Source organism: Hyperolius riggenbachi, chromosome 8 (genome assembly GCF_040937935.1).
Source record: "Hyperolius riggenbachi isolate aHypRig1 chromosome 8, aHypRig1.pri, whole genome shotgun sequence".
Classification (NCBI taxonomy): domain Eukaryota; kingdom Metazoa; phylum Chordata; class Amphibia; order Anura; family Hyperoliidae; genus Hyperolius; species Hyperolius riggenbachi.
The window spans coordinates 40626051-40643290 of NC_090653.1; positions in this window are offsets into that span (position 1 = coordinate 40626051).

A 17240-nucleotide genomic window follows, 5' to 3' on the forward strand; every position below is an offset into this window, starting at 1 on the left:
AACTGATTACAGGATGTGATATAACTAAACAACTTTTGTATCTTTAAGTTAAAATGAACTTTAACCCAGGATTGAACTTCATTCCAATAAGTTGCTGATACCCTCTTTCCCACAAGAAATCTTTACTTTTTCCCAGATCATCAGGGGGGTCTGTATGGCTGATATTGTGAGATAGTGTGATGTCATGACCAAGGTCCAGACAGTTTTAAGTCTGTGAACCTCTGTGCATTGTGGGAAATAACATTTTTTTCCAACTAGCAACCAAACAGTAACTCCCTCTGGGCATAGAACTCTCAGTAACGAACATTCTGCAGAGATCACCTGGACGAATTAAAGATGTCACCACCAGTGATACATTTCAGAATGTAAATCAGGGAGAGGAAAGATGTTACAATGGGAAAACACTCACTAAATCATCTATAAATGAATATTGTAAAAAATAAGCAATTTTATTAATTATGTTATTTTCAGTACAGTTCCTCCTTAATATATCCTGGTGTTAAAGTATTGTTAAAATGACACAGAAGTGAAAATAAACTCATGAGATAGTGAATTGTATGTGTAGTACAGATGGCAATCAGATAAAATCCCTGGATCAACACCACTGGGCATTACCTAGTAATTGTAGCCATCGATGTCTTTCAACGCAAGGAAAGCATCTAAGCCCCCTTTAAAGGGAAGGTTCAGGGAAACTGTAAAAAAATAAAAATCCCTATCCACTTACCTGGGGCTTCCTCCAGCCCGTGGCAGTCAGGAGGTGCCCTCGCCGCCGCTCCAAAGGCTTCCGGTCGTCTTCGGTGGCCGACCCGACCTGGCCAGGCCGGCTGTCAGGTCGGGCTCTGCTGCGCTCCAAGGATGGGCTCTTCTGCGGGTCGGCCACCGAAGACGACCGGAAGCCTCTGGAGCGGCGGCGAGGGCACCTCCTGCCTGCCACGGGCTGGAGGAAGCCCCAGGTAAGTGGATAGGGATTTTTATTTTTTTACAGGTTTCCCTGAACCTTCCCTTTAAATGCAGGTATAGAATTTGCCATAACTACTTCCTGTGGCAATGCATTCCACATCTTCATCACTCTTACTGTAAAGAACCCTTTCCTAAATGGCTAAAACGTTTTTCCTCCATGTGCAGATCATGTCCTCTAGTCCTTTGTGAAGGCCTAGGGAAAAAAAAGGTCATCCGCCAAGCTTTTATATTGCCCTCTGATGTATTTATACATGTTAATTAGATCCCCTCTAAGGCATCTTTTCTCTAGACTAAATAAACCCAGTTTATCTAACCTTTCTTTGTAAGTGAGACCTTCCATCCCACGTATCATTTTTGTTGCTCATCTCTGCACCTGCTCCAAAACTGCAATATCTTTCCTGTAATGAGGTGCCCAGAATTGAATTCCATATTCCAGATGTGGCCTTCCTACAGAGTAAAACAGGGGCAATACTATGCTAGCATCTCGAGTTTGTATTTCCTTTTTAATGCATCCCAAAATTGGATTTGCTTTAGCTGCAGCGGCTTGGCATTGAGTACGATTATTTAACTTTGATGAGTAGTGAATTCTGGGATTGATTTTGATGTTCTAATATAGAATCCAGAAAGCTGAAATCTGCAATAAATATCCGTCTTTTCAATGAAAGCCTATAGTCTTACTATATGAGTTAGGCAAGGTTCACAGTGGATGATGCGCTCCCTGTAAAAGCGGTAATGCAACGCAATAGGAAAGTGTAACGATCGGTGAAGCACAGAGAGGACCTGATTACCAGTGATCTGCAGAATCACTGGGAATACAGATGTATACCAGATTATACGTGATCTGCAGTATCACTGATAATCCGATATACTAGCTAACCTGTGTTCACCTGAGTAGAGTGTAGTGTTTGGTGTAACAGTAACACTTTGGACTAGGCCTCAGTGCAGCAAGGAGTACTGCACAGATTCCTTCCGCAGACCTGAGCTCTCCAAGACGGGAGGAGTCACACTGACAGTAGGAAGGACAGACTGAAAGTAACCTTCAGGAGGAAGGATCACTAACAGAGCGAGGAACCGCCTCTAACAGTAAGGTCGGTTCTCGAGGTCAGACAAGCCAGGTCGTACACACACGGACAGATAAAGTACAAGATCAGAAGGCAAAGGCGGAGTCAAAGTACAGGCAGGGTTCAGCAACGGGGTATCAGAAATATCGGGGTACCAAATCAGGAGGCAGAAGCAGAGTCAAGGAATGAGCCGGGGTTCGGCAACAGAGTATCAGAAATATCGAGGTGCAAGATCAGAGTTCAGGAGGATAGTCAAGGCAGGCAAAAGTCATAACAAATAATCACAATCAAACTAGTACTTTAGCTATCAACAGAATCTAGCTAAGTGTAGGATTACAGCTCCAGCTGGTCCCGGCACACTTGCGGATCTGACTACGGATCTGGGTGCTCCCACATATGTGATCGCACGCCAGACAAAGAGCAAGTGAACAACCAGCAGTATATATACTCTAGGACCTTTCCAGGACCTCCCTAATTGCTGGTCCAATGGGAGCAGTGGAGTTTGTCAGCTGACCCAGCTGGTCAGCCGACACCCTTCTAACTGCTATTTAAACTCTGCCTCTGTGCTCGCGCGCGTGTAAGTCTGAATCTTGGTGGACTATCAGTCCCAGCCACACCAGTACTGTTTTGCAATGTATCCAGTGAACTGAGTGCGGGAGCCACCTCCAATGCGGATTCCGCCGTTCCCAATGCGGATTCCGCCGCTCTACCTAAGCGGCATGCGGCGTTTTTTCCGCGTTGTGACGCCATGCTGGACCTGGAAACAGCCGCCTCGCCTTGAGAGACAGCGGCTTTTCCGCGTTTCATCACAGAAAGTCACGCTGCACATTATCCAAGCATAGGTCACGTACAGTGAGGCATACAGTCAATTACAAAGATTCTTCACCGTCGCTGTTCATTCAAGCAGTTTGCAGTAATGCACCGCATGCACTGCGTTGGGATGCCATATATTGTTACACCGCCGCAATCCCACCCCACTGAATATCACAGCAACCATATTAGTGAACCAAAGCAACACGCGCAGTAACTTGAAACGCGTGTGGAGCTAATGGGTTAACGGACAATGTGGAGTTAGAGCCAGTAGTGACAGTAAAATTGCCGTACACTACCTGTTCACTGCAACTTTACCTGTGTGTATTGCATCAAGTCCCTTATCTATATAAAATCATATAAGCACCAAACTAGTAAAAAGTACAAAAACAAGGTGGGAGAGGTCATTATGAAGTCAATTTAAGAAAGGGCAACTTACTGTATATTAAGTATCATTTTTCCTTAAAGCAGCAAGGACAGTCATACTATCCCAGGAAAAAAAAACATATATAACACATATATAAGTAGATAAATACCTAAATACTTCTTCTACTTGCATAACAGATGTATCATACTGTCCACATTTTGATTTCAATTAATTTTATATAGTAAAAAAAGAGAATTCTGTTCCTGGCATTTGCCATCTTGGATCCCTCTGATGTAATTTCCTCCTTACTTCATTTTTCAGATTTCAGCAGCGAGCTGAACTGCCCTCAGCCAATCACGGAGTAGCAGGAATGTGGGAGGGGTGATAACAAGCTTCTCTTCTTGTTGGCAATGACAAAAATAGAGCCAGGCTGACTTAGAATTTATTACAGCAGAAACATCTCTGAATAGATTGGAGTGCTTACAAAGCAGGGTAAGGTTGCAGGCTGCATATTAAACACAGAACAGTGGGTAAATGGAATTTGATTTTTTGGCTGTAAATTCTGAAAATGTAATTTATAGACACGGCGAGAAATGGGTAAGGAGTGGGGATGATCAATCAATCAAGTCCCAACAAGGTTTAAATTGATTGGTCCATTTTCAAGCTGCATAAATTTGCACACAAATGTACATATTCCTGCATGAACTTGGAAATATTTGCATTTCATTGATCATCTCTAGTAAGGAGAGAACATTCATGAGATACATTTTGTGAATCAGCCCCATTGTTCTGAATTTGTTACTTTAGGGTTATGTGCAGGCTCGGCCTCATAAGCAGTGATAAGCGAAAATGCCGATATTATTTTTGCATTCATTGCATTCATTGAAATTCATTGAAATTCATTGATATTATTTTTGCATTCATTGAAATCATTGAAAATAATGTAAAATTTGACTTTCAAGTAACAGTTCCTTCAAAAGTTGTTTTGGAATATGTTCATGGTTTTCCACTTTTTGTGATTTTTTTTTTTGCATTAAAAGGTGCGATTTTTTGAAATTTTTTTTACGTTAAAGGTATAATGTGCTCTTAACTCTCGAATGACAATTTGCAATTTTGGAGAAAATTCACATTGCGAAAATACAATGTATTTTCATGAATATATCTTCAAAATCGAAAAAAGCATTTTTTCGATGCGAAAATGACTTTGGCAAAACAACTCTATTCAGAAGTATTGGCTATTTCAGTATCTAGTGTGCGTGCAGGTGATAACTCCTGTAGTGTTGCATAGACTCCTGCTCTGCTGTGCCTGGATAATTACACATGAAGGAAGAGAGGAGCACTGGGGTGTTTCTGGACTTTATGTACTTTACAGAGGGTGTTAAAATGTACTGAATGCTATGTCAGAGGCGAGGCACTCTAACCACTTATGTGTATAAGATGGTATATCTACGTCCTGCAGGACTTCAATTCCTGCCCAGGGACATAGATATTCGTCTATTGCGGCAATTGGCGCCGCTCACTCCCACGCACATTCTAGTTGCCACCCATTAGCAGGGAGATCAGAGAATAGGAACACAGTTCCCATTCATTGATCTAAGTCCCTGTATCAATGATCACCAGCATCAATGAGATGTCTGTGGTCATTGTAACAACCAAAGTAACACATACATGCATTACTTCCTGTTTGCATACTAACAATACATACAAGAAGAAAAATGCGTGGGAACATCTTGTGGCCAAATCGTAAAATTACACCTACATGCATTTTTAAAAAAAAATAAACATACACACATATACCATTACAATTAACCTCTTACCTCCCGCATATAAAAAAATGACAATAAAAAAATACATAAATAGTTACCTGAGGGACTGATTTTTTTCAATATGTATGTCATGGGGGTATATCACTTTTATTTTTGCAATTATGGTGTTGTAATTAGTGATGGAAAACAGAAAAATACATCTTTATTTCCAAATTAAAAATATTGCCCTTTATTGTACTAGGGACACATTTTAAACGTTGTAAGACCCGGGACAAATGAGCAAATAAAATGTGTGGATTTTATCTACAGTAGAACGTTTTATTTTAAAATTATAATGGTTGAAAATTTTCAATTTTTTTTATTATTATCATTAAAATGCATTTAGAATAAAATAATTCTTAGTAAAATGTACCAACCAAAGAAAGCTAAAAAAAAGAGATATTGATCATTTCGCTGTGAGAAATAGCTATAAAGTTATTGGTGAATGAATGGGAGGAGCGCTGGTGACAGGTGAAAATTTAAAAAAGGTGGGGGGGGAAAGGCTGCTTCCAATATGGTTTGCATGCAAAGTATAAAGTACTAGACACTTGCGCCACGGTGAGGCAAACCTCCAGGCAAGTGACCTAACCTAAATTTAAAACCTTGGGAGCAGCTAAGCAAAAAAAATTGTGTAACTAACATTTGGTTGAACAGCGAGGAGAACACCAGCGCATACTACTAAGGCTGCATCTGAAATGACCACCAGCTCAGTGTACAGCTCCTAAATAGATTTTCTGCACACTTCGCATTCAATTCAGATGCAAATCATATGCAAATCTGCTACTACTTATTATGCAAACAGGAAACTCAGGAGGAGGGGCTGGGAGCAGCTAACCTGGCGCTGGCATTCTCCTCGCTGTTCAACAGGTGAAAATTGCTCTGACACAGAAGGGGGAAACACCCTTAGTAGGGAAGATAAGCACAGCCGGTCATAAACTGAAAGAATTTTTGATAAAATGATCTGGTGGTTTTTTTCAGGCTACATTCACAGTGGCACGTTGCATTGTAATACAGCGTTAAAGTCACAACGCAGCATTACAACGCAACAAGAAAAAAGGTGGTAACGCAGATGAACGATGTGTTACCATCGCATACAGTAGGTACAGTAAAGCATACAGGCAATGAAAAGTATGCTTCCCTGTACCTGGTAACGTGTGCGATTAGAGGTAGCCCACTGCAGCGTTGCATTATCATAACACTAAACATTACAATGCGATGCTAACATTCCACTGTGAATCTGCCATAGGCTTATCATTGCAGTGTGAATAGCTGCGTTATAATGCTAGGTACACAATATACAATTTTCTGGCAGATTCCAAGATTTCATGGATTATTTCCAACATGTCCGATCTGAATTTTGATCGATTTTCCAATTAAAAATGATCGGAAAATCAAAAAATCGATCGAAAATCAGATTGCACATGTTGGAAATAATTGATCTGGCAATGTAAATCTGCCAGGAAATGTATGGTGTGTACCTAGCATAAGAGTTTATAACGCAGCTCTACAACGTCCCACTTTGAATAATCCCTCAAAGGCTTGATTTCACTTTAAGCATGGGGATTAAGATTAAAGGATACCCAAAGTGGCGTGTGACATGATGAGATAAACATGGGTATGTACAGTGCCAAGCACACTAATAACTATGCTGTGTTCCTTTTTTTTATTTATCTGCCTGAAAGAGTTAAATATCAGGCATGTAAGTGGCTGACTCAGTCCTGACTCAGACAGGAAGTGACTACAGTGTGACCCTCAGTGATAAGAAATTCCAACTATAAAACACATTCCTAGCAGAAAATGCCTTTTGAGAGCAGGAAAGAGATTAAAAGGGTCAATGGTTCATAGATTTTAGCTCTGGCATACTTCAATGAATGTGTCATTGAGAAAAAAATAATAAAACAGTTAAAACGTAAAAAGTAGATTTAAACATAAAATAAAACTGTGGGATATCTTAGAAAGTCATTTTTAGGAGAAGGAAGATAGATACAATCGTTTATTTCATTAGTTTGTTTTTGCTTCGGGTGTCCTTTAACATAGACGTCCATTTGATCCCCACCTGAGACATGTGTATGTTACATTTACACGGTGTTGTAAACAGTAGGGCTGGAAAACACCTAATTTTTTCCCTCTCTGCTCAGCATTCAGGTTATGCAACTTTTCTCCAGTTCAGCATTACACATTACTACACACATAAGAATGGATCAGGCGTCAGTGCTGAATCTGAGCCAAGCAACCTGACTCTCACGAGAAACAGATACATAAATACTCCTTAACCTGCCAAATGCCTGAGATTCCAGTGAGCTGGTGAGTGCTATAACCCTGTAGCACCATTTACTACAGGCAGGCTGGATCCACAAGGCAAACCTAGCAGCCGCCAAGGGCCTGAAGAAAGTATAGGGGCTTAGTGGATGTTAGCCCCCATCAAATCATACAAAAAAAAGCCAGATGATCATCAGTAGTGGGCAAACACTGCTATCTTGCCTAATGCCCCATTTCATCTTAATCCTTTTCTGCTGGAGTTTTTACTGTCCTAATCTTCAACATAGTTAAAGTGTACCAGAGCCAAATTCCTGCAGCTCCGGTATCGGGTCCCGTCAGTTCTGCCAGTCGCGGCCAGTCTGTGCAAGAGAAGTGTGCCCTCTACTGATCTCTCCCTCAGAAAGATGCGTAGAGAGCACACTTCCTTTTGTGAAGACTGGCCGCGACTGGCAGAACTAACGGGACCCGATACCGGAGCTGCAGGAAGCAGAGGACAGCGGGGTGGGAGTGATCCGTGCGCATGGGGCTGGAGGAAGCCCCAGGTATGTATAAAACTTTTTATTTTTTAGATCTCTGGTTTCCTTTAAAGCAATTCTGTCTTTAGTGCATGCAAGGGGTCCTCCCTATAGTGGCTATAGTGGGAAATTTGGGTTGTCCAGAATGCAAAATACAGCTGCAAATAATGGACCCTTGAGCTGGCTATTTGTAGCCGTATTTTGCCAAATTTCACATTGGGGGCCATCCCGCGGGTGCCCATATTTCACAGGGCTGGATTTCTGGAAAGGCCACAAAGGCCCGGACCTTTGGTGGCTACGGATCAAGCGGGCACCTGGACTTAAAGCAGACCCAAACCCAACATTTCTTTTAATTCAAAATATTTAGTTGCACCACTCTGACACATACAAAGATAAATAAACACTCCTTCAAGCCTATGAGCATTTCAGTCCATGCTTTTCACCCTTCTCTATCCATAACTAGGGTTATACAGGTGGCAGCCATTACTTCTGAGTTTAGTAGGAGGTTTTAGATCATGGGTGTGTTTGTCATCAGCTACCCTCCCTCACAGGAGCGTCGTCTACGTGAAATCTCACACAAGCTGAGATCATTTCCTCTGTGACATCATCAGTAGTAGCCTGTGTTTTCTTTTTGTTTTTTATCTCCTCCACCAGTCTGCCGGATTCTGTCCCGGCAATATGAAAGGAAGGGAGGGGTTCCTCCAATAAATGTGAAATATTTTATATTTGGCATCATGCAGCTGAAAAAAAGGCCGCTATTTATTATTATAAGTTAGAAAATAGATTTTATTTCTGAAATCTTGTATTTTTAATTTGGGTCCACTTTAAAATAGGGGCTGCTACATATGAAAAGGAAGGCTGCAAATGGAGCAATACATGAAAAAAGTAAGCTGATGCCTAAGGGAGTTATACATGAAAGAAAAATGCTGCAGTATATGGATGTTACACATGGAAGGAGGGGGGGGGGGGGACTACACAGCTTAGCTCGCAAGGGCAGGGCTCTCTCACCCTTTTGTGTCTTGGAAATGTATTTATTTCCTAGCTTACACTCTGTTATACATTTTATTCATCATGTTACATTTGTCATTGTAATCACCAATTCTGTATTTTGCACCAGTGTCCATATTTGATGTATATCATTGTCTGTATCATTATGTATCCCTTGTCTGTTTTCCTATTTTTTTACAGCGCCACGCAATATGTTGACGCATTATAAATTAATAAATAACAATAAATGGGAGGGGCGCTGCTGCACATAGACCGGATACCACAACATACTTGGCCTAGGAGCGGAATAAATCCGGCCTAGAAATGTCCCACTATAGCCGCTATTCATACAGGCGACTATGGCAGCATCTGAAAGTGTCGTGTGGTGGAATGGCGGTGAAAGGTAGGGGGGGGGGGTCAGAAAATGTGGGTGCCTGAGGCTAATGGAAGTTTGGAAAGCCCCTAGGCACCAATGCAATTATCAACTAGTGGATAGCCGAAGCAGAAATGTAGGCACCATATAAATAGTGGGTGCAGGGCCCCTCTAAAGGAAATGTTTCATTTTTGAGAATTAGAATGCTATATTTTTTTTTTTAAATGATCCTTTTTATTTTCAAATTTTTAGTTTTTGAAAATTATTGTTTGGAAATGTATACGGTTAGGAAGGGGGATTTTAATGTGAGGCATGAGGAAAGGGGGTCTTAAGGTTAGAAGCAAGACATTTGGCTGCCCTGGGATAATGGATGTTTTCGGTGCAGCTGCCACCTAATGCAAATATCAGTTAACCACTTAAAGACCACAGTGTTAAACCCCCTTAGTGTGACCAGGCCATTTTTTACTAAATAGGCCACTGCAGCTTAAAGGCCTCTCTGCAGGGCCGCACAACTCAGCACTCAAGTGACTCCCCCCCCCTCTTTTCTTCCCACCAACAGAGCTTTCTGTTGGTGGGGTCTGATTGCTCCCCAGTGGTTTGTTTGGTTTTTTATAATAATATTTTATAATATTTCTTAAATAAATAGTTCTATTTTTTTTTTTTTACTATTTTTATACTCCCCCCCCTCCTTCCCTCCCCCCACCAGTCAATCAGTGCAATTGGCTGTCATAGGCTTCAGCCTATGACAGCGGATCACCATTGTGCCTCTAGAGGGGACAGCTGAGTGACACGGCTGTCCCCAGTACAGCGCTGCCTTAGATCACAGCACTGTACAATGTTAATAGACGGCAGTTTCACCAACAGTCTCCGTGCGGCAATCGCCGCAGGTAGACTGATGGGTGAGCGGAGCTCCGTCATTCATGCGGAGATGCACGCGCAATCTCCTGCAATCTCCGCCCACAGCCATTATGCCAATCGGCGTGGAGTGGTCCAGGGCTGCCGCACTGATCACGCCAATGGGCGTGGAGCAGTCATTAGGAGGTTAATGGTTGCCAGAAGCAGATATTTTTGGGCACCCGAAAAATATTATTTTGTAAATTAGAACGTTATACTTTTTGAAATTGTTATCGTTTTTGAAAATTAGAAAGTTATATTGTTTAAAATAAATCAATACTTTGTAGAACCACCTTTGCTGCAATTACAGCTGCCAGTCTTTTAGGGTATGTCTCTACCAGCTTTGCACATCTAGAGACTGAAATCCTTGCCCATTCTTCTTTGCAAAACAGCTCCAGCTCAGTCAGATTAGATGGACAGCGTTTGTGAACAGCAGTTTTCAGATCTTGCCACAGATTCTCGATTGGATTTAGATCTGGACTTTGAATGGGCCATTCTAACACATAGATATGTTTTGTTATAAACCATTCCATTGTTGCCCTGGCTTTATGTTTAGGATCATTGTCCTGATGGAAGATGAACCTTCACCCCAGTCTCAAGTCTTTTGCAGTCTCCAAGAGGTTATCTTCCAAGTTTGCCCTGTTTTTGGCTCCATCCATCTTCCAATCAACTCTGACCAGCTTCCCTGTCCCTGCTGAAGAGATGCACCCCCAAGCATGATGCTGCCACCACCATATTTGACAGTGGGGATTGTGTGTTCAGAGTGATGTGCAGTGTTAGTTTTCTGCCACACATAGCGTTTTGCATTTTGGCCAAAAAGTTCCATTTTGGTCTCATCTGACCAGAGCACCTTCTTCCACATGGTTGCTGTGTCCCCCACATGGCTTGTGGCAAACTGCAAACGGGACTTCTTATGCTTTCTGTTAACAATGCCTTTCTTCTTGCCACTCTTCCATAAAAGCCAACTTTGTACAGTGCATGATGACTAATAGTTGTCCTATGGACAAAGTCTCCCACCTGAGCTGTAGATCTCTGCAGCTCGTCCAGAGTCACCACGGGCCTCTTGATTGCATTTCTGATCAGCGCTCTCCTTGTTCGGCCTGTTAGTTTAGGTGGATGGCCTTGTCTTGGTAGGTTTACAGTTGTGCCATACTCCTTCCATTTCTGAATGATCGCTTGAACAGTGCTCCTTGGGATGTTCAAGGCTTTGGAAATCTTTTTGTAGCCTAAGCCTGCTTTAAATTTCTCAATAACTTGATCCCTGACCTGTCTTGGACCTGTCTTGTATGTTCTTTGGACTTCACGGTGTTGTTGTTCCTAATATTCTCTTAGACAACCTCTGAGGCCCTCACAGAGCAGCTGTATTTGTACTGACATTAGATTACACACAGGTGCACTCTATTTAGTCATTAGCACTCATCAGGCAATGTCTATAGGCAACTGACTGCACTCAGATCAGAGGGGGCTGAATAATTATGCACACACCACTTTGCAGTTATTTATTTGTAAAAAATGTTTGGAATCATGTATGATTTTTGTTCCACTTCTCATGTGTACACCACTTTGTGTTGGTCTTTCATTTGGAATTCCAATAAAATTGATTCATGTTTGTGGCAGTAATATGACAAAATTTGGAAAACTTCAAGGGGGCCGAATATTTTTGCAATCCACTGTATAAGAACAAAAGCTTTGTGGCAGCTCTCAGACACTCCTACCTATCAACTGTTAAACTCTGCCCCCACTCCCAGCTCTTCTAGTGAACTGGAAGAATTTGACCACACATGGGTTGGGAGTTTTAGAACACAAAACAGATGATTTTTTGTTTGTACTGCATCCAATTGTGACAATATTCCATCACCTCCCCAAGGTGCACAAATCTGGTCCTCCCCTGGTGGGAAGACCAATAGTAGCAGAGACCGGCTCCTTGTGTGTGCGTTTGGGAGCTTGGATAGATGCCCATCACCAGCCACCGGTTAATCACCTACTGGGGTATCCAAATTCTTTGGTTTCACCTGTAGCAGGTAGTGCCCTAAACCATTGTCTCTTAAAAAGGGCCCTGCTTACATTGGCTACTTAATTCCCATAGCAACCTTATAGCTGTGCATATGTTGTCATAATTCATTTATTCCCTTCCAGGACTTGAGAAATCCTTCCTGACCAACCCCTCCCCACCACATGAAGATAAGCCTTCTTCAAAGCAAGGCCTTATGGTGATGTTATCAGGCCTCATCTCTCCTGGGCACTGGGATCTTCTGAAAGTAGGCTACTAAGGTGCATACCCACCAGGAATGGGGCTCAAACGCTCAATCAACAGTTTGGTTCCTGATGCTGAATAGATGCACTGCTAGCCTTCAGGCTAGAGATACTTTCTGTCACTATGGAGGGATTCTGTAGGAAAACAAAGCCTTCAGCTTGTGCCCAGCTAAGTCGATTCACTGGATGGATTCACCAGACTGGCGGTCACTATACACCCACTGGATTCTTGGTAGAGGAGGCCCCATTAGGCCTCAGCTGAGAGCCATCTAGTATGTATGGAGCTTCAAGACTCTTTTCCATTGAGGGTGATTTGGAATGAATGCAAATTCAGGGGGGGAGTCACAGTCTATTGAAATCATTAGTGTGCTTCCAGATTCATTTACGGGGAAAAAAGCAAACGGTCAGCACAGCTAGAGGCATTTGGGTGTATACTCACATCAACACAAGTGTCAACATGCGTCTTAGAGGCAAACAGGACACAGCTTCTTCCCTCAGGTGGTAGCCATGCTTAATGCAAAACCCCTCTGTTAGGGCTCAAGGTTTATTAAGTTTAAATTTTTTGTTTGTATCTGTTAAGCAACTGCCAAGTCAAATTCCTTGTAAGTGCACAATTATTTGGCCAAATAAATGTAATGTTATTCTGATTCTGAAATGGAAATGGGCCCTAAATCAGTATAGTAGCCCGACTTTCTCCCATATTTTCTGGGAGGGTGTAACACACTCTTCTATTAAAGGATACCCAAAGTGACATGTGACATGATGAGATAGACATGGGTATGTACAGTGACCAGCACACAAATAAATATGCTGTGTTCCTTTTTTTTCTTTCTCTGCCTGAAAGAGTTAAATATCAGGTATGTAAGTGGCTGACTCAGTCCTGACTCAGACAGGAAGTGACTACAGTGTGACCCTCACTGATAAGAAATTCCCCTTTTTATCTCTGTCTTGCTCTCAGAAGCCATTTTCTGCTAGCAAAGGGTTCTATAGTTGGAATTTCTTATCAGTGAGGGTCACACTGTAGTCACTTTCTGTCTGAGTCAGGGCTTAGTCAGCCACTTACATACCAGATATTCAACTATTTCAGGCAGAGAAAGAAAAAAAGGAACACAGCATGGTTATTAGTGTGCTTGGCACTGTACATACACATGTCTATCTCATCAAGTCCCATGTCACTTCGGGTAATCCTTTAACGCTCCTAACCCTCTGTTCACTATGGGCAAAGCCTGTGTTCCAACATTTCAGCATACCCGGCAAAATAGCATACAAATGCTACTGAGCATGTGCAAAGTCATGCATGCCAAATTAACCCCATAATGCCCATCAGCAGCACTAACCTTGCAACCCGAGTTAGCAGCCTGGGTCCTGATGTGCAATGTCCACTATCCACACCTCCCGCATAGTGGTGAAGCTTGGCGGGCTATAGCAGTAATGCTATAGTCCACGCCCCCGTAAACAGGTCATTTTAAAGAGAACCAGAGATGAAGCAACCTCATGTATTTTACCTTATAAATCAGTGGGAACATGACAGTAAACACCTAATCTGCTCTTTGTTACATTGTTCTCTGTTTAATTTGCCTGTTATCACCTCTAAGATAAGAATCCCGACTAAGCAGTCGGACTGGCTTTGCTACAGAATAATTATAGCTGAGACTGTGTTCTTTGCTGTCTTCAAGTCCAAGCCTGCCCCCTGCTGGCTTTGCTCAGGAATCATTATAGCTGAGTCATTATAGCAAAGCCAGACTCAATGCTCAGTCCGGGATTCTTATCTCAGCTAGATAACAGACACTTTTAGCAGTGAGGATGGAACAGAGAGCATGGTAAATGTTTTCTCTAATGTTCCCACTGATTTCTATGGTAAAATACACAAGGGTGCTTCGTCTCTGGTTCACTTTAAGTTCAGGCAAGTGCCAGCCCTTAAATTTCTTCTCCCCCAAATTGCAACAACTTGGAGGGGGAATGGTATTTAACACCCCCAAATTTGTTCGGCAGCAGGGAGAGCCGTCATTCGACTCACCCTGAGCCAAAAAGCCCCACCGCCAGCGACCCTCCCTCCTGCTGACCACAGCTTTCACCCTTGCTTCTGCAGGTTTTTGGGGGGTGCAGGAGGTAGGAAAGGTGTGGCCCAGAGGATTGTGGTTGTGTAAAGTACCTATGCCATCACTGAGCCTAGGGACAAAGGGGCCAGAGGTATAAGATGGAAGAACAGCAGCTTGCATAAAGCTGCTGTGAGCATGGGAATGATGAAACTGAGTGGAAAGGGTTAATAAGGATTTGGTACTGGCAGTTCTTCTTTTCTATTTTCAGATACAAGTGTCAGCTTACCTCACCTCAGGGAGCTGTCGTCAAGCAGGTGTGGAGCTGTGAGCCTATCAGCTGCAGCTGGAAGGTGATTGGTCGCAGCGCTTCCCTCCAGGATTGAAGGAGCCAATCAGAAGAAAGATACTGGTCTATAAAAACTGTTCCTGTCAGTGAAGTTGTTTCTAGGAGCGAGCCGAGCAGCTGCCCGCCCGCCCTCCCTTTGTTTTCTTAATTTTGGTGCTGTCGCGGGCCTTGTAGAACGGGGGGGAGGTTATGGACTTTAACCACTTAAGCCCAACTGGACGAGATTTCTCGTCCAGTTGGGCTGCGCGCACTCCCGCGGGTCGCGCGCGCGCCCGCGGGCCCCCCCGTGCGCGCCCCCGCTGCTGGCCGCTAGCCCACCGATCAGTGAAAGGGATTATAAATCCCTTTCGCTGATCGGACCCCCCCGGAGAAAAGCCGACAGCGTCTCTTCAGACGCTGCGGCTTTTCTGAGCTCTGGTCTCCTTTCTTCTGCCTGGGAGCGAGATCGATCGCTCCCAGGACTTTTTGATTCTGGCCATCTTGTGGCCAAATAGCAAATTACACTTAAAAAAAAAAAAGTTTTAAGAATAAACCTATAAATATATTAAAAAAAAACCCTGTTTACCTCCCACACCAAAAAATACCCACATACAAGTTTAAATTAAAAAAAAAAAAAAATTACAATAATAAAAAAAAAAAAAAACATAAATAGTTACCTAAGGGTCTGAACTTTTTAAATATTCATGTCAAAGGAGTATATCAATATGATTCAATAAATTATGGGCTACTAAACAGTGATGGACGCAAAACGGAAAAAATGCACCTTTATTTCCAAATAAAATATTGTCGCAATACATTGTGATAGGGACATAATTTTAACGGCGAAATACCCGGGGCATATGGGCAAATACAATACGTGAGTTTTAATTATGGAGGCATGTATTATTTTAAAACTATAATGGCTGAAAACTGAGAAATAATGAATTTTTTCCATTTTTTTCTTATTCTTCCTGTTAAAATGCATTTACAGTAAAGTGGCTCTTAGCAAAATATACCACCCACAGAAAGCCTAATTGGTGGCGGAAAAAACAAGATATAGATCAATTAATTGTGATGAGTAGTGATAAAGTTATTGGCAAATGAATGGGGGGTGAAAGTTGCTCGGATGTAAAAAAATGTCAACCCTTCGGGCTTAAGTGGTTAAAAGGACTTTGTGGTGGGATTGAGTTGGATCCCCTGACCATCAATCCCGGTTTTACTTGTTTTACGTTTTGATGTTTTGGTAAATGGTGGTTTAAAATTCATCTGGTTTGGGTTGTTAATAAAGGAAATAAATTTCCTAAGTTTAAAGTAATCAAACCCCTCCCCCGTTATCAAATAAAGAGGCCGCGGCCTGTTAAACGCCTATTGGAGTCTGAGTATTCTTTAATTTATATGTTGATTTAAGGTATGTTATTTCAATGAAATGTTGAATGCACTCCCATGGAATTTGGGGGGAGAGGGGAGTCATCTTTTAGAGGAGTTATGGATTTGGATTGATACAGTTAAAGAAAAAATAGAAACTTAATTTGAATACAACAGCATGTTGCTTCCACATTGTGTTTTAACCAGCCGGGCGGTATGGACGAGCTCAGCTCGTCCATCACCGCCGGAGGCTGCCGCTCATGCCCTGCTGGGCCGATTTTCATCAAATAAAAAGCAGCACACGCAGCCGGCACTTTGCCAGCCACGTGTGCTGCCTGATCGCCGCCGCGAGCAGCGGCGAAAGAGGGTCCCCCCAGCCGCCTGAGCCCTGCGCAGCCGGAACAAATAGTTCCGGCCAGCGCTAAGGGCTGGATCGGAGGCGGCTGACGTCAGGACATCGGCTGACGTCCATGACGTCACTCCGCTCGTCGCCATGGCGACGAAGTAAACAAAACACGGAAGGCCGCTCATTGCGGCCTTCTGTGTCACTTTTGGCCGCGGGAGGCGATCAGAAGAACGCCTCCGGAGCGCCCTCTAGTGGGCTTTCATGCAGCCAACTTTCAGTTGGCTGCATGAAATAGTTTTTTTTTTATATAAAAAAACCCCCTCCCGCAGCCACCCTGGCGATCTTAATAGAACGCCAGGGTGGTTAAAGAACACAATTTTGCCTACTCTAGGAAAAATGCTGTAATATTTGAAACAAACAAAATAATAATAATATCCACACAGCTAATCACTGTGTTAGAGACACAGCATAAAGCCTTCAGGCACAGCCTCTTTGTACATAACTAAAATATTTGAAATTATTTTTATTTTTTTAAATCATTGCAGTTATTTTTTTAAATATAGTAGGCCAAAACCTGTTTCACCAAATTAGTCCTCAGCAGTCGACTCATGCCTGCTGACCTCACCAATCACATTCAGTTTAAATCAGCACCTCCCTTCAAGCGACAGAGCAATTACTTTATTCTCTGTACGGTCATGTGACTAAAGAGTGGTTGTTTCAAGTCTGACTGGAAGTGACGTGAGTGAGTAGGCAGGCGGAGGACACTGAGGAGGAGATGAAGATCTGTACTGAGGAAGTCCACGTTACGTGGACGCAACGCGTATACAGGCGTGGAGTGACGCACTGGATGGAGGGAGTCCTTGTGGACATGTATCACTGCG